The 16,452-nt window shown below is 48.8% G+C and overlaps 1 long non-coding RNA gene across 1 annotated transcript in view; it reads left to right on the top strand.

Moving 5' to 3' along the window:
• Positions 1–10,761, top strand: part of LOC146868403 (uncharacterized) — a 52,380-nt gene extending 41,619 nt beyond the window's left edge. Inside the window, exon 2 of the long non-coding RNA XR_014966211.1 lies at positions 9,819–10,761. This is a non-coding gene — a long non-coding RNA (uncharacterized LOC146868403). The remainder of the gene's footprint in view (positions 1–9,818) is intronic.
• The last annotated feature ends 5,691 nt before the right edge of the window (positions 10,762–16,452 follow it).

The following is a 16,452-nucleotide window of genomic DNA, read 5'->3' as shown; positions in this document are numbered from 1 at the left end:
GGTAGTAATTAAATAATCAATTTTCGATGCACTAGTATTACCTCGTCCAGTTGGATGAACTGGTCTATCTGGCTGAACACTACCATTTAGTATTATACCATCCATGGCTTTCAGCTGTTTTAACAGGAGTATACTGTGCCCTAGAATTATTCGGAAATAAAATTTCGGGTATATTGCAGGCTTCCTTTAACTCTGTATTCCTGTATGCTAGTAGATGCCTTGGATTTAAGGTCCCCTGTTTTAAAAACCCACGAGTATTTTCCCTTTCTGGTATTCTATTTATAGAATCTAAAGTAGGAGCCAAAATTGAATTGTGTTGTTGTCTATGCTGAACATTTATATTAAATATTAGAAGAGAAATTCACTGGGAATATTACATCGTGGGAGGGGGGGGGAGGAGCAATCTTAACGCACTGAAATATATTACTAGGAATTGAATTCATCTCATAATTCGTCATATTATGCAGTTAGAAGTGTTGCAGTACTCCCTTTAGCAAGACCCCTTTCGGAAGAACTTGCAGGGCTACATAATATTTTCTATTAAAGCTTTTGACTGCCCATGATTCTTGTATACATGCAATAGTAACTTTGAGATTTATCAAGTAACTGATTTTATCTTCATATAGCCCTGCCATGTTCCTAGACAGGAATGTAATTTTTGGGTTAAATTAACTGTTGTATATCATTTCGGAAGTTGCTCCTATTTAGCGTTTCTGGCAATCTGAAAGAAACACGTTAGTTAGATTCCTCACCTTAGAATATCTCCAGACACCAGACTGGATCCGGAAGATTTTTGTAGCAATACCCCTTGCGCGTCGCTAGTCGTCGTCTGCGGCTCCGCGTCCGTAGTTGGCGTCGTGCGCCGGAATGACGTCGGAGTACTTAGACGCCGCCCTCGCGCGCTGACGTCAGTTCTTCTTTTTTCCGCGCCAGTAAGCGCTGATCTGGGAGAGCTACCCCTTTAGTCAATTTTTGACTAACTTTTTGACTCTTTTTGGTCACTTTCTCGACTCTGGTGCCGGTAGGATGCCTGGTTTCAAGGCCTGCGATGACTGTCACCGACTGATGTCGGTGACCGATCATCACCGCCGGTGCCTGTACTGCTTGGGCCTCGACCACGATGCAAAGTCGTGCTCCGATTGTATGGCCCTGACCTCGAAAGCTAGGCGGGAGCGGTCCCGCAAGCTTCTCGAGCTTCGCCACTCGGCTCCGCGCCCCTCTCGATCCCGGTCCAGGAGGAGGTCCAAGGATCGGTCGCGGAGCCGCACTCGACATCGTCACTCGTCTGGCGCGAAGTCTTCGGGTAAGTCGAAGCGCTCCAAGAAGTCCAAGAGGTGACACCGCTCTTCGGACTCCCCTCGCCGGTCGCGCGACTCGGCCGAGGGTCAGGGTGGTTCCACCCCCGCGGCTCCGGCGCCGTTGGAGGCTCCGGCCCCAACGCCGCAGGTCCCCGAGGGGCCCGTGCCTGGGCCCCCATCGACGCCGGTCGACCTCGTCACGCCTCCGACGCCGGCGTCGACACCGGTGCCACCTCCGACGCCGACTCCGGTCGACATCGATCCCCGGTTCAGCCCCTGTCCGGTCCCGACGCCGCTGCGGCACCACCCGACGCCGCATCCGACGCCGCTAGAGACACATTATGTCTATCGACCGGCTCCGATCATTCCTCCTGTTTACCAGGAATCGGATGACGGGGACGACTGGGAGGGGTCCGTGGACCCTTTGGCCCTTCAGGGTCAACTTGCACAGGACTGGGCAGATGAACTGGGGGAGGCCATTGGTTTGGATACCTCACCGGACACTGGATTCATCTCTCCTCCGACTGTGGCTTCGGAGGAGGGTGCAGCTTTTTCTGTGGTGCTGCGCAAGGCGGGCGCAACCCTTGGGCTTGAGCTGCCTGCCGTGGCTGTGAGGACTAACATCCTCACTGAGGTGCTTCAGTCTGCCGCATGCTCCACTGAGCCTCTGCTGCAATTCAATGAGGCCCTCATTGACGTTCTGCAGGGCACCTGGTCCAAGCCCTCCACTGTCCCTCCTGTGGATAGGAACGTTGCCAGGCGCCACCGCCCTGCTCCGGGCGACCCCAGTTTTCTGTCCCAACACCCCACCCCCGAGAGTCTGGTTATCCAGGCCTCTACCTCCCAATCCTCCTTCCCGTCCGCTCCACCGGACCGGGATTCCAAGAGACTGGAACAGTTCAGTAAAAAGCTGTTCTCCTCGCTCAGTTTGGGCCTGCGGTCTTTGAACACCGCCTGTCTCTTGGACCGTTATTCCCACTCTCTGTGGGATACGGTGGAGGACGTGCTGCCCCTGTGCCCGGAGGAGGCCCGGGCACGGCTTTCCTCGGCTCTGGCCGATGGGAGAGATGCAGCGCGCCATGCCATCCGATGTGGACTCGACACTACGGACTCGCTGGGTAGGGCGATTTCTACCACGGTGGCGCTTCGACGTCACGCCTGGCTGCGGTCCACGTCCTTTTCAGGGGATGTCCAGAGCACTCTCATGGACATGCCTTTTGATGGCGCTCGCCTTTTTGGTGAGAAAGCGGACAGTGCGCTGGCTCGCTTCAAGGACTCCCGGGCTACGGCCAAGTCCTTGGGCCTCTTGGCCCCGCGGCCACAAACTTCTGCTTTTCGCTCCTTTTGTTGCCAAGGAAGGGGCACCTCCTCACGTCCGCCTAGCCACCGGCCGGAGAACCAGCCTGCACGCGGACGTGGTTTCCGCCGAGGCGGTACTGGAGGACAACGCGGTCAGTCCACATCCACCCCGGCAGCATCCGCCTCAAAGCCTTCCTAGTCCGAGCTTTCAGGCCCATTCCTCGCCAGTGGGGGGCCAGGTTCGCCATCACCTGCTCCACTGGCGTACCATCACTTCGGACAGGTGGGTGCTGCAAATCGTCCGAAGGGGCTACTCCCTCCCCTTCGAGACGACCCCTCCAGCCATGCCACCGCAGCACCACCGTATCTCGGAGGATCATTTGAATCTTCTGTGAGAGGAAGTTTCGGCCCTCTTGGCCAAAGAGGCCGTCGAGCACGTTCCGAGCCCAGAAGTAGGTCGTGGTTGTTATTCCCACTACTTTCTGGTTCCCGAGAAGGGCAAAGGGGGCCTACGCCCTATCTTGGACCTCCGGAACGTCAATGCCTTCCTCCGGAAGGAACGGTTCAAAATGTTAACTTTGGCTCAGGTTCTAGCTGCCCTCGACCCTGGAGACTGGATGGTAGCGTTGAACTTGCAGGACGCATATTTCCACATCCCCGTCCTGCCGGCCCACCGGCGTTACCTGCGGTTCACAGTGGGTCAGGAGCACTTTCAGTTCACAGTGCTCCCCTTCGGCCTTACCAGTGCCCCTCGGGTGTTCACGAAAGTGATGGTGGTGGTCGCAGCTCATCTGCGCAGATCAGGGGTTCCAGTCTTCCCCTATCTCGACGACTGGTTGTTGAAGGCGGGCTCGCCCCAGGCAGTCGTCTCCCACCTCCAGACTACGGCGGATCTCCTGCATTTGCTGGGGTTTTCCATCAACGTGCCGAAGTCACACCCGAGCCCCTCTCAGAAGCTCCTTTTCATCGGAGCGGTTCTCGATTCGGCGCAGTTCCGGGTTCATCTACCGGAACAGCAGGTCCGGGATATACAGGCCCTGATTCCCATCTTTCGGCCTCTATCCTGGGTTTCGGTCAGGCTAGTGTTGCGGCTTCTGGGGCTGATGGCCTCCTGCATCCTACTAGTGAATCACGCCAGGCAGCGCATGCGGGCTCTGCAGTGGGACCTGAAGTTTCAGTGGGCCCAGCATCACGGCAATCTGTCCGACCAAGTCTTGATCTCGGAGGGCACTGCACAGCAGTTGCAGTGGTGGCTCACGGACCGCGATTGGGTCACGGGCAAGAGCCTCTCCCTACCCCTACCGGAGCATGTCGTAGTGACGGATGCGTCCCTCCTGGGATGGGGTGGCCATATGGGAGAGGCAGAGATCAGAGGCCTCTGGTCTCCGGCGGAGTCTCGCCTCCACATCAACTTGTTGGAGCTGAGAGCAATCCGACTTGCACTGAAAGCCTTCCTTCCCTCTGTCCGGGGAAGTGTCGTGCAGGTGTTCACGGACAACACCACCGCCATGTGGTATTGCAACAAACAGGGCGGGGTGGGGTCGTGGACCCTTTGTCAGGAGGCTCTGCGCCTCTGGACATGGCTAGTACACTAGGGCATCACCCTGGTGGTTCAACATCTGGCGGGCTCTCTGAACACCAGAGCAGACGAACTCAGCCGCCGGTGCATGATGGATCACGAATGGCGTCTGAACTCCGAGGTGGCGCAAGGTCTCTTTCAGCAGTGGGGAGAGCCTTGGTTAGATCTATTCGCCACCGACGAGAACGTGCAATGTCAGCAGTTCTGCGCGTTGGAATTTCCAAGGCGGCACTCGCTCGGCGACGCTTTTCGTCGCGAGTGGAGTTGCGGTCTGTTGTACGCCTTTCCGCCAATACCACTTCTGCCCAGAGTGCTGAAGAAGATCAGGCGCGACCGGGCCCAAGTCATCTTGGTGGCTCCGGATTGGGCACGAAGGTACTGGTATCCCGAGCTACTCAGTATGTTGACCGATCCTCCGATACGTCTGCCCCTTCGGGAGGATCTTCTGTCGCAGCAGCAGGGGACGGTCCTCCACCCGAACCTGTCCAGCCTCCACCTCCATGCGTGGAGATTGAGCAGCGGCAGTTGATGCCATTTGACTTGCCTCCTGAAGTCTGTGATATCATTCTGGCAGCCAGGCGTCCCTCCACAAAGACGGTATACGCCTGCCGGTGGAACAAATTTGTGGCATGGTGCACAGCAAAGGCTGTGGATCCCCTTTCTGCCCCTCTTTCTGAGGTTCTCCTCTTTCTTCTTTCTTTGGCCCAGCAGGGCTCTGCCCTGGGCACCTTGAAAGGTTATCTTGCTGCCATCTCTGCCTTCTTACGGCTTCCTGATCAGCCCTCTCTTTTCAAGTCCCCTGTAGTGTCACACTTTCTTAAAGGCATTACTCACACGTTCCCTCCTGTCCCTTTCGTAATGCCTCAGTGGGACTTGAATCTTGTCTTAATATTTCTGATGTGCGCTCCCTTTGAGCCTCTTCAGAATTGTCCTCTTCGTCTTCTGACTCTTAAGACTGCTTTCCTGGTAGCCATCACCTCGGCTAGACGGGTGAGTGAGCTCCAGGCTCTATCGTCCAAGCCTCCTTTTCTATCTGTTCATCCGGACAAGGTTGTCCTTCGGCCTCATCCTTCCTTTCTACCGAAAGTGGTGACCCCCTTTCATCTTGGGCAATCTGTCACCTTGCCCACCTTCTTTCCGCCTCCGCATCCTTCCAAAGAGGAAGAGCGGCTCCACCGTCTGGACCCAAAACATGCGCTCTCCTTTTATTTGGACCGCACAAAGCAGTTCCGGGTGGACGACCAGCTTTTCGTTGGCTACGTGGGTGCTAAGAAGGGTAAAGCTGTGCACAAACGGACCATCTCCCGGTGGGTCGTTTTGTGTATAAAAACCTGTTATTCTTTGGCAAAAAAGGTCCCTCCTGTTGGGCTGCGAGCCACAGCGGCTACTACTGCTTTGGGACGGGGAGTCCCTTTGCAGGACATCTGTCAGGCGTCGACGTGGGCTTCGCTGCACACGTTTGCCAGGCACTATTGCCTAGACAGCCGAGTCCGGAGGGATGGCTTCTTTGGCCGTTCTGTCCTCCAGGACTTTCTGGTGTGATATTGGTTCGCAGACCCACCTCCGGGGTTGGTATTGCTTGGGTATCTATTCTAAGGTGAGGAATCTAACTAACGTGTTTCTTTCAGATGAACAAGTTATTTACCTTCGGTAACGATGTATCTGTAAGAAACATTAGTTAGTTAGATTCCTCACCGACCCACCCATCCTCCCCGTTCTGCGAACTGATATCTAGGGTTAAGGCTATCCTTTTCAGGGCCCTAGATTTTTTGGCACCAGTGTCGGTCTCTTGCATGGCTCTGCGTTCCTGGCGCGGAAAGCTATGTACAAGAACTGACGTCAGCGCGCGAGGGCGGCGTCTAAGTACTCCGACGTCATTCCGGCGCACGACGCCAACGACGGACGCGGAGCCGCAGACGACGCCTAGCGACGCGCAAGGGGTATTGCTACAAAAATCTTCCGGATCCAGTCTGACGCCTGGGGATATTCTAAGGTGAGGAATCTAACTAACTAATGTTTCTTACAGATACATCGTTACCGAAGGTAAGTAACTTGTTCATCTGGCCAGAATACCTCATTATTGTTCCAGGTAGCGGCATACTGTTGTGACGTTTTCACAGCTCTGCATGCTGAATTGACCTGGATGATTACTGAGCGAGAGACATTCTGTAGGACTAATGTACGTTTTTGTGGTGGACTACTGTTGATAGTAAATAACTCCCTGTCATCATTAATCCCTAGAATACCTTTCGGAGACAGAGACTGAACTGGTAATACATACAAGTCATTTTAACAAAAAGTCACAATTAACCAGAATTGTTGTTCACCCCCAAGTCCCATTCAACAGCACAAATTATTCATGCAGCAAGGCTAATTACAAGGACAGAAAAGTATCACATTTGTTCTATATCTTTAAATAAACCCATACACCACTTTATCCTTTAATTAAAGAGGCAACTAATGAGCAAAGACACGTTATTAATTATTTATTTCACCTTTTTAGTTTCTTTGTTTTTTTGTCATCTAGAATGAATTGCTAAAGAAGACCCTAAAGAAGACCCTAGCTGGCCTCAGGCCGCATTTGTGGGTGAATCCCCAATACTTGTACACTAATCTGCCAATTGCCCAATAAAACATCATAACTTGCTCAAGAGTCTGTCTCACCAGAAAAGAACAGTCCAACAAATGGTATATTTCTACAATGTGGGATCTAAGTATAGTTTGTGTACACTCAAGCCACCTTCTGCAGAGGCTATAGTAGTATACTATGTGCACTCTCCAGGGCAAATAGAGATGTGAGATTCTGAAGAGAAGTCTAGAGAGGGGAACGTGAGCATATGCAGAAGTGGAGGTTACACGCCCCAATGGAAATCTAAATATAGGAAGAGTATTCCAGAAATTCATGCGTGGAGTAGGCTCAGAGAGCTCGGGTAATGAAAGTCTTTAGTGGTGGCACAAGGGGACATAGATACATTTGCCTTGTGGAAAGCTTCATGCAACGGACTAGGAAAAAGTGAGATTGGGAAAATAGGACATTGGACGACTAAGCACAAATATAGCAGAAATGGTTCACAACTGCAGCACACCGGACAGTTCCCACAGTAACAAAGGGCTCACTCCTAGGGCCAACCATTAAAAAAAGCCCTAATACTTACAAACGGGCAGAAGGAGCAAATTCAAATAATGAGTCTAGAGAGTATACATTGCCTACTAGACCTGAAATTAAAAGTACATGGGAAGTCACACAAGACTATAATTCATCATGTTTTCCAAAGGAAGGCATATCAAGACACACCTTTTCTTAGTGTTCTTTTCTTTAATTTTTCATTTTTAAAAATAACAGGGACACAGCCAACGTGTTCCATCCCAAAACACGGGGACTTCTACAGGGCAAAAAAAGAGGTCCTAAATCCATAGGATCTCTCGCTGAATTTTTTCCATTAGACAAAACAATGTACCGTGCCACTGTACACACAGAGGCGGTATAATTTGCCAACACAATTGACTGTGTATAGAACAGAAAGCACCGCAGCTTTTACGGCTTACACGAGAAGATGACATGCAAGTATGACCCCCATTGCTGGTGCTCTAGGGTTGGAGTGGGAGAAATGTAGCAGCAGGGGATTGTAACTGGATCTGATGACTTAGCCTAGTAAAGCATCCACAGTAGGAATTGGGATTTGACCAGATGGCCATGGGTTGAAATCCCAGTGTGTTCACTCAGTTTTGTATCCTACTGGGGTTGGTAAAATAAGCACAATTGTATTGGATAACAGTACCACCTGTTGTTCAGCACCAAGATTCCATGGGTGAGCTTGTTGGCTAGAAAAACACAATTTTAAGGAGGAAGACCTATGTGCAGTTCATGTTTGCAGGAGTCTTCTAGAAGTCAGTGGTTCTTAACCTGTGGTCCAGGATCTCCGGGACTCTGTGACTCCTACTCAGGGGGTGTGCGACTAGCTAGAAAAATTAAATAAAATGAACAGATTAATAAAGTGTATGTAAATAAGAAACAAATATGAATAAATAAATAACGTAAATGTGAAGGATTTGGCAATTGGAGGCTGAAAATTAAGTTGGTTCCCTCAGGTTGATTTGTGGGAGCAGTTCATCCATCAAACAGAATTTAGTATGGCTAATGAGTGGCCTCAGTTTAATTTAGTAAAGCCCCACTCTTCCCATTAAAATGAACATTTTGATTGATTGTATATTTGTGAATTAAATAAAATGTCATCATTAGTGTATTTGTGTTTTTATGAATGCTTGTTTTTATATTTTGGTGTATTGTTTTGAGGTTCAAATCATCCAACTTATTAAGATGGGGTCCCTGGCTTCCAGTAGTGACTCAGTGGGGGATTCAAAGATTCCAAAAATGATTCAGTGAGTGTCCCCAGTTTCCAGTAATGATTAAGCGGGGGTCCACAGAAGTCAAAAGGTTAAGAACCATTGCTCTATATTAATCTGAACAATAGTGCACACAGTTCATGCAGACTGTGCACAATGCACAGTCCCCAGAAGAAGAATGTATAGGTGAGTAAGATGGCTGGAATGTGATGATGTAAGAGGCATGCCTTAATGCTTCAGCCCACGTCTTTCAGCTTTGAAGTAACTGCAGGGTGTATGTTCACTAACGAAGTATAGTATCTAAGCAGGTGACAGAAACTGAGGCCAGTCTTTGAAATGTCACTGAAAATATGACCTAAGTGTTATTTTCTTGTTTGAACACCTACTACTGTTTTGGATATTTGGGGCAGTTCAAGCTCAAGTCTTCATAACCTTTTTTTCCCTCAAAAGGTATCCAGGCCAAACCTGCATCCCTTTCCGCAGATCTTGGAGGTCCCAAAGGTACCCAGGGAGTGTGGATCCCCCTTGAGGGAAGCAACAGAATAGCAAAATATAGTAAAATTTTGGACTTTGTTGGAAAAATGGGAAGAAAGTGCTGTTGAAGAAAGCACCATTTTTTCTCTAAAAACTACATCAATGAAAGGTTTGCTGCACTAAGATCACTGTTTTCCCAGCTTTTAAGAACAAGCAGAGTTGTAAAAGAAAAAAAAAATCCCCACAGTTTTTGCATTTTTCTAACGTGTAGTCCATTTTGCCTATTTTTTGCAGTTTCAACCTACTTGCAGTTCGTGGTCAAAACTGATGTAAAACCCATGGGTGAATCCAGAATGCTACACATTTCTGAAAACTAGACAATATTTCAAATTCATCAAGAGGTCATTGTGTATATTGGTCATGGTTTTCTAATAGAAACCAATCACTGAAATAATAAAAAATAATAAAGGTCTAGTTGTACGAAAGTGATGCATAGCAATTTCCTAATTGCGATATCCTGCGAATCGCAATTAGGAAATCACTATTTCTAATGTATAACACTCTTTTGAGTTTCATTAGTGATTTCTAGTGGGTCGTAAATAGACCTACCTCATGAATATTAATGAGGTAGGTTGCAATTTGTGACCCAGTAGGAATCAAAGCCACCAAAGGGTTGGTGACCTGCTGGCATCAACAGATCACCATGTTTGTGATTGCTTTTAAATAAAGATATTTTTTTTCTCAACACAGCCCGTTTTCCTTAAAGAAAAATGGGATGCATCTAAAAAGAAAAAATTAAACTTGGAAGTTTCATTTTTTTTCAGAGCTGGACACTGTTCTGGTTACTGCCATGAACTCACCCTGCGCAGGTCTTCCTGGTTGCTCCTCATTACCCTGAAACCTGATGTGCAGCTGAAGATACTTAACCTCCCATTCTCTGACTCATCATTATTTGGACAACTTTCCGAAGAAGAAATTGTGAAGATGAAAAACAAGTAGAGACGCTTATTGTGGTGGGTCTTGAAGAGAAAAAGAAATTCTTCAGATCCCAATACAAGTACAGAGACTGCTGTTCTATTCTCTGAGGGTTGAATACCTTAGTGTGGGACAACAGACCTCTCTTCCTCAACCCAGTTACCCACTTCAGTGGTCCAAGAGGGGAAATCTCTCTCTACGTCTGGAAGAGTAGGAACAATAACAAGATCGGTGGGTGCTGACTACTCTAAAAGGTGGCTATTGTCTACGTCTCCAGGCACAACTGGTGCCTATTTCACCAAAGCCAGTATGGCAATTGACACCCTCACAGTCACTTTTGCCTTACAAGATGAGTTGGTGCCTATTTCACCAAAGCCAGTATGGCAACTGACACCCTCACAGTCACTTTTGCCTTACAAGATGAGTTGGTTGGGAACTTTATCCATTTCCATTGTTCCTACAGTATTTTATTTGCCAGACAATTTCTTGGCTTTTTTCAAATCGTTGCCGAAATTACGGTTGGACCTTCTTCTCCATTTGAATAGGTGAAATGTTTGAATATATCTTGTTCTGAGGTGAAGGTCGCTATCTCACATTGGATTCATTTCCTCACACATTCTGTGCAGTGATTCAGTATATTTGTTATCTTAAATCCTTTCCCTTTCTTTTCCCATTTTTCTTTTTTTCCTTTCTGCTCATTCTTTTTACGCAGAGATTTACTTTGATTCGTGTAAGTTGCAATATATTTATCTTTGGTGTGATGCTTAGGTACAAATATATTTTTCGTTTTTAGATGCCTTACCTAATTGTTCTGGACGCTCAGATAGTTATTTTTCTGTCCTGATGATGACCATGAATGTCTACAACGGTCGAAACGTTGTCCACGCATATATGTGGCCGCAATTAATGAAGGACGCATGTGTTGTTTGTTTTGTCCTGAGCTCCTTATCTATGTATAATCCCTTCCCTTAACTACTTGTTCAATTACACATTGTATTGTTGATTATTTTTTATTGTTTGTGTAATGTGTTGAGCGCCATTGTCTTACATGTTTTAGTATTTTAAGTTTGTTAATACATTTTCTACGAATTTAATTTTGTTGTACATAGGCTTCCTTATTATTTTCTTTTCTCTCTCCATTTCTCCCTAACTTCTTTTCTCTTTACTGATCCGGTAAATTGACACATTTTTCTGTAGTCTAGTGTATAGTTTGTTCTTTGATGTATGTATTGTTACCTTGAACCCTTGTTAGGATTCCAGTATTTCACCAAATCCGGCATTGAAATTCCAAGTAATCAACCCGAGAAAGTAGCTCTCCAAGGTGTTGAAAATGCATGCAAAAGAACTCATCCCTGCCCCATACAGGTAGCGAGATATTTGCTAAAAGTATGTCTGGTTCAGAAAAAAGGGTTGAAGAGAGGATTCAGATCTATAGGGATCAACACATGGCCACATGGATCAAAAGGGAGACATTTCAAAAGCTAGCTCTCCACCAAATGTTTCATCATATTAGGAAAGGGGATTGGATAAGTGATGTAGATCTACAAGGACCTACTTCCACATTCTAACAGTAAAGAGACACAGGAAGTACCTGAGATTTTAATGATAAAATCAGCAATGTTTACAATTCTTTTCTAGCCCTACTCCTACGTCTAAATCCGACGTGGCAGTTAGGCTTACACCACCGTCTTTTCTCTCTGCCTTTGCCCCCATATCTCAGAGGGAAGCAGTGGCAGTGATCCAGGGATGTAAATCCGGTTCACTGGAAGACCCATGCCCCCCTAAACTATGGAAAGAGTTGGCTAATTCCACGAGCTATGTGCGGTCTACAATTTGGAATGCTGCTCTTTCCACTGGCACTTTCCCTAATGTATGGAAACATGCCACTCTACTTCCCCTAAAAAAGAAATCAAACATGGAATCGGGGGTTTTGAACAATTACAGACCCATCTCCCTGTTACCAGCCCCTGCAAAAATGCTAGAAAAGGTAGTGCAGCGGCAACTGACCAACTTCATTGAAAATAATAATATCCTGCAAAATACCCAATCCGGTTTTCGAGCATGGTTTAGTACAGAGACTGCATTACTAGAGGTAGCTGATTCAGTTAGAATGGCAATGGACTCAGGAGCATCAGCCATGCTTGTGCTCCTGGACCTCTCTGCAGCTTTTGATACTGTGGACCACGCTATACTAACGCAAAGACTGCTGGCGAGCGGAGTTAACGGCACAGCTCTGGCCTGGCTGAAGTCCTTCCTCTACCAACGCACTCAAAGGGTGGCTTTGCAACCGCACCAATCCTCACGCAAGCCTTTGTGGTGCCACAAGGGTCGGCCCTTAGCCCGATACTATTTAATATATATTTGGCCCCCCTATTTACTCTGATAGCCAACTGGGGAGTGAAGGCGATCTCCTACGCCGACCACACCCAGTTGGTCTTCCCTTTTAAGGATCAGACCGAAGACTCTTTTAAGCGCTTCAAAGGCTGCTTAAAAGACATTGCAGGCTGGATGAATAACAATAAACTTAAATTGAATGCCGACAAAACGGAGGTGATGTTTTTTGGCAAATCTCATCCCCCGCCGGCTGCCCTCTGGTGGCCTGGGGAAATGGGCCCGCCACCTGCACCAGCGGACCTGGCAAAAAATCTGGGCGTAAAATGGCAGGTTGATTTATCTTTCTTGGCCCAGATTCAGCAGGTTACAGCCACCTGTTTCCGCAGCCTGAGAAACCTGCGGAAATTTATACATCTGCTGCCAGAGAGCTGCCGCAGGACTGTAATTCACACTACAGTTAGTGCCCGCCTGGACTACGCAAATGGCCTTTACACAGGCTTACCGGCCTATGTTGTAAAGAAACTCCAAATGGTTCAAAATGCGGCTGCGAGATTAATCAAACATGTTCCTTTTCGACAACACATCTCTCCGCAAATCAGAGAACTTCACTGGCTACCTGTAGCCAAGAGAATTAAATTCAAGGCCTTGACCTTAGCATTTCGGGCATTTCACGGATCTGCCACGAAGGAGCCATCGGCAAAAAGGGCATAAAGGGAGCCTGAGCATAATGCTGCGGCACTCCCAAAGTGTATGCCATAGGACCCACGGGACCAGATGGTGCGCCGGATGGGAAGGCAGCCCTTTGAAAAATCCCATACATCGCATTGAGGAAATGCGTTGAATCTGCACCCGGAGTCGGGAACTGCGGATAAGGGATTGGCCCTGGATCCGATCGAGGAGGACCAGGAACCGGAGCCGAAGTGTCCTCAACTGGCGCCGCAGGCTCAGCTGGTCCTGGAGAAGGCTCTTCCTCCTGATCCGGTTCGGCGTCGGAAGCTGGAGACTCCACTTGCGCCGGGGACCGCGTCGGAGTTGGCTTCGGCGAAGGTGACCTCTCTGGAGACATTCGAGATGGGAGATGGAGATATAACTTCCTTGCTTCGACGGCGACCTTGAAGCCTTACTCCTGGAAGACTGGCGCAGGGGATATTCACAAGGTGAGGAATCCACTGGCAGATGTATCCATCAGAAACAGAGGTTGGGTGTTTACACACAGTCACGTGTTTTGAGATCCTGCTCCCAGAATTTACACTGTACCTACCCCCCCCCCCCCCCCCCCCCCCCCCCTCCCGAGTAAAGAAAACCCGGCTGGGCGGCAGATCATTCTCGTTTGGGGCGTCTAAATTGTGAAATTCTCTCCCCAACTCTCTACGCCAGATTTCTTCTGAAATACTGTTTAGAAAGGCAGTCAAAACCTGGCTTTTTAACCTGGATTAATTTAATCGCTCCCTGTTCACCTGACGCTACAGCGCCAGGACATCTCCCAGGAGGTAGCTGTTCGCGCTTAATAAATGGCAGTATTATTATTACTTGTCTGGAGGAGCAGAAGGGAATGCGCTCGGCGATGCAGAAGCCTGGACAACCAGACTCTGAGGCGTCGAGTGTTGTGTGAGAAAGCTGGGGTCGCCCGGCGATGGCGGCGAGCCACACCCTTATCTACAGGAACCCCTGTGTTAGGTTTGTTCCAGGTGCTAAACAGGATGTCAGTAAGCGTCTCGTGGAAGGGCAGCAGCGGCTCCGCGGAGGAGGACGCTGGCTGCAGCACCTCGGTCAGGAGATTGGTCCCGATAGGCACAGAAGGGAGTTCGAGGTTTAGAGCCTCAGCTGCCCTACGCAACACCACTGAAAAAGTCTCAACCTCCTCTGTAGCCACGGAAGAAGGGGACAGTGTACCAGGGTGTGGAGAGAAATCCAGATCCACTGGACCCTCCATGTCGCCTTCCCATTCAGGCTCATCCTCGCATTGAGCTGCAAGAGGGTCCTCAGACCCCTCCCAGTACTCCCCTTCATCCACCGGTTGTTGAAGAGGCCGGTAAGGACGAGGTGCCCGGGGAAATGGGACAAACTCCCCTCCAAGAAATGGAATCGGGGGGTAAGAGACCAATTCTGGTTCAGTGCTGTCCACTGCAGGGTATGGTGCCAGCGTAGCCGAGGCCAAAGGCGGCGGCACGGGGGCAGATCCACCCAACGGGTCCGCGGGGCCGAAGGCGCTCCAGAGGGACCCGATGTGTCAAACAAACGGCGCGAGGCCAACACGAAGGCCTGTACCTCGTCCGGAGACGCGTGCGGGCCCGGAAAGGGCAGGTAGGCCGCAGGCAACAACAGAGGCTCCATTGGAGCTGCGGTGGAGTGACCGCCCACCCCCTCCACCGCGTCCCACGACCGGCGAGGGGTAGAGGAAGAGCGACATCACCTCTTCGACTTTTTATGGCACCGTGACTTATCTGTCCCCGATTCCGGCGAGCGATGGTGATGGCTCCGCGACTGGTCCCTTGACCTCCCACCGGAGCGGGACCTCGATCAGCGCAGAACCGATCGCTGGACCTCCAATAACTTTCTGGAATGCTCCCGCAAAGCTTTCGGCGCCATGGCCCAACAATCGGGGAATGCCTCGGGTTCATGGGAGTGCCCCAAGCAGAAGAGACACACGTCGTGCGGGTCCGCTACCGATATGTTCCGACGGCAGGCCCTACAGGACTTAAACCCAGGCATCCCTACTGCACCAGGAGTCGAGTTTACTCAACAAAACAAGAGAAACAAGTTCTCAAAAACCAAGTTAAAACTTTTAACTAGGGGTACCGCTCTCTCTCGGATCTGCACTGCTGGCGTGGAAAAAGAAAGAACGGATGTCAGGGCGCGTGGGCGCGTCTAAGTAGCTCCGAAGACATCATCTCGGCGGCTATGACGCCAGGCACGTACGCGAAGCCGTACGACGACGCCTACCGACGCGCAGGGGTACTGCTGACGAAAACTTTCCGGATCCAGTCTGATGCCTGGGGATATTCTAAGGTAAGGAATCTATCACCAACGTGTCTTTCAGATAGGAAAACTAGGCAAATAGTATATCTTGATAACACAGAAGCTGTCCCATTCCTGGTGGGGCAGGTTAGCCAATCTGCAACAAGGTGCCCCTTTTCAGCAGGACACTCACAACTGTGACAGACTGGTGAGGGCTGGGGATATCAATGGAATAGAATATCGCTACCACAATATCAATGGGCAAAATATCAGAAGGTATGTTTCTATACATTTGCAATTTATAACTGCACATATAAGTACCTTGCTGATATATATATATAGATCTTTAAGGTACACAAATGTGCAGTTACAAATACTTAATCCATACCTATATATGTGCATTTACCTTTCAATATTTTGTCCCTCGATATTGTGATAATGATTTTTTGTCCCATTGATATTTGGGATTGAAATTCCCTACTGCAATCACTTTTAGGATGAAGAGCTGGTCTAGGGGATCTTCCTGTGCAAGGCTGTTCGTCAAGGGAGAAACGTTCTCATCAAATCAATCGTTTGGGACTCAGAGCAATAAACCTGGCTCACAAGACAGGCAACATAATGACTTTGGTCTACTTGAACAAACAGGAGGCATGCGATCAAGACTGTCATCACCAGAGACAGAAAATACAAAACTAGTTATGGTCCTTGTTCAGTGATCTGCCAGAGTCAGTTCACTTTCCAGGAATCCTAAACATAAGCAGTTGTACAGGGAAAAAAACCACAATTGGGTTATAGACAGAGTTCTTCAACAAATCCGAACTACTAGAGGTATATTCCCTATGCAACTTACATTCTGATGAATTGGCCACAATTCCCCCCATCCTACTGATTCCTTTAATACCAACAGTTCCACTAAGGCTCCAGCCTTGTGTGGTTTCCCTAACATTTGCAGCGGGTCCTGGAACCACCACTATCTTGACTAATCTGGAGCACAGAAGATCGCCGTCACATGATATTTCTTACTGTCAAGCAACTACGCCTGACAGATTGGCCAAGACCATTGTGGTACCTACTTGAGTTGTCAGTAATGCAATAGAAGAGGTTGCATATAAACCAGGCCTCCTCTCCCAGATTAAATGGTCAGATATAACACTCAAACCTGACATCTTTAAATTTGGTAGTCTGGCTCTC

The sequence above is a fragment of the Triturus cristatus genome, chromosome 1_2 (genome assembly GCF_964204655.1).
Source record: "Triturus cristatus chromosome 1_2, aTriCri1.1, whole genome shotgun sequence".
In the NCBI taxonomy this organism is placed as follows: Eukaryota; Metazoa; Chordata; class Amphibia; order Caudata; family Salamandridae; genus Triturus; species Triturus cristatus.
This window is presented reverse-complemented; position numbering and strand designations above follow the sequence as displayed.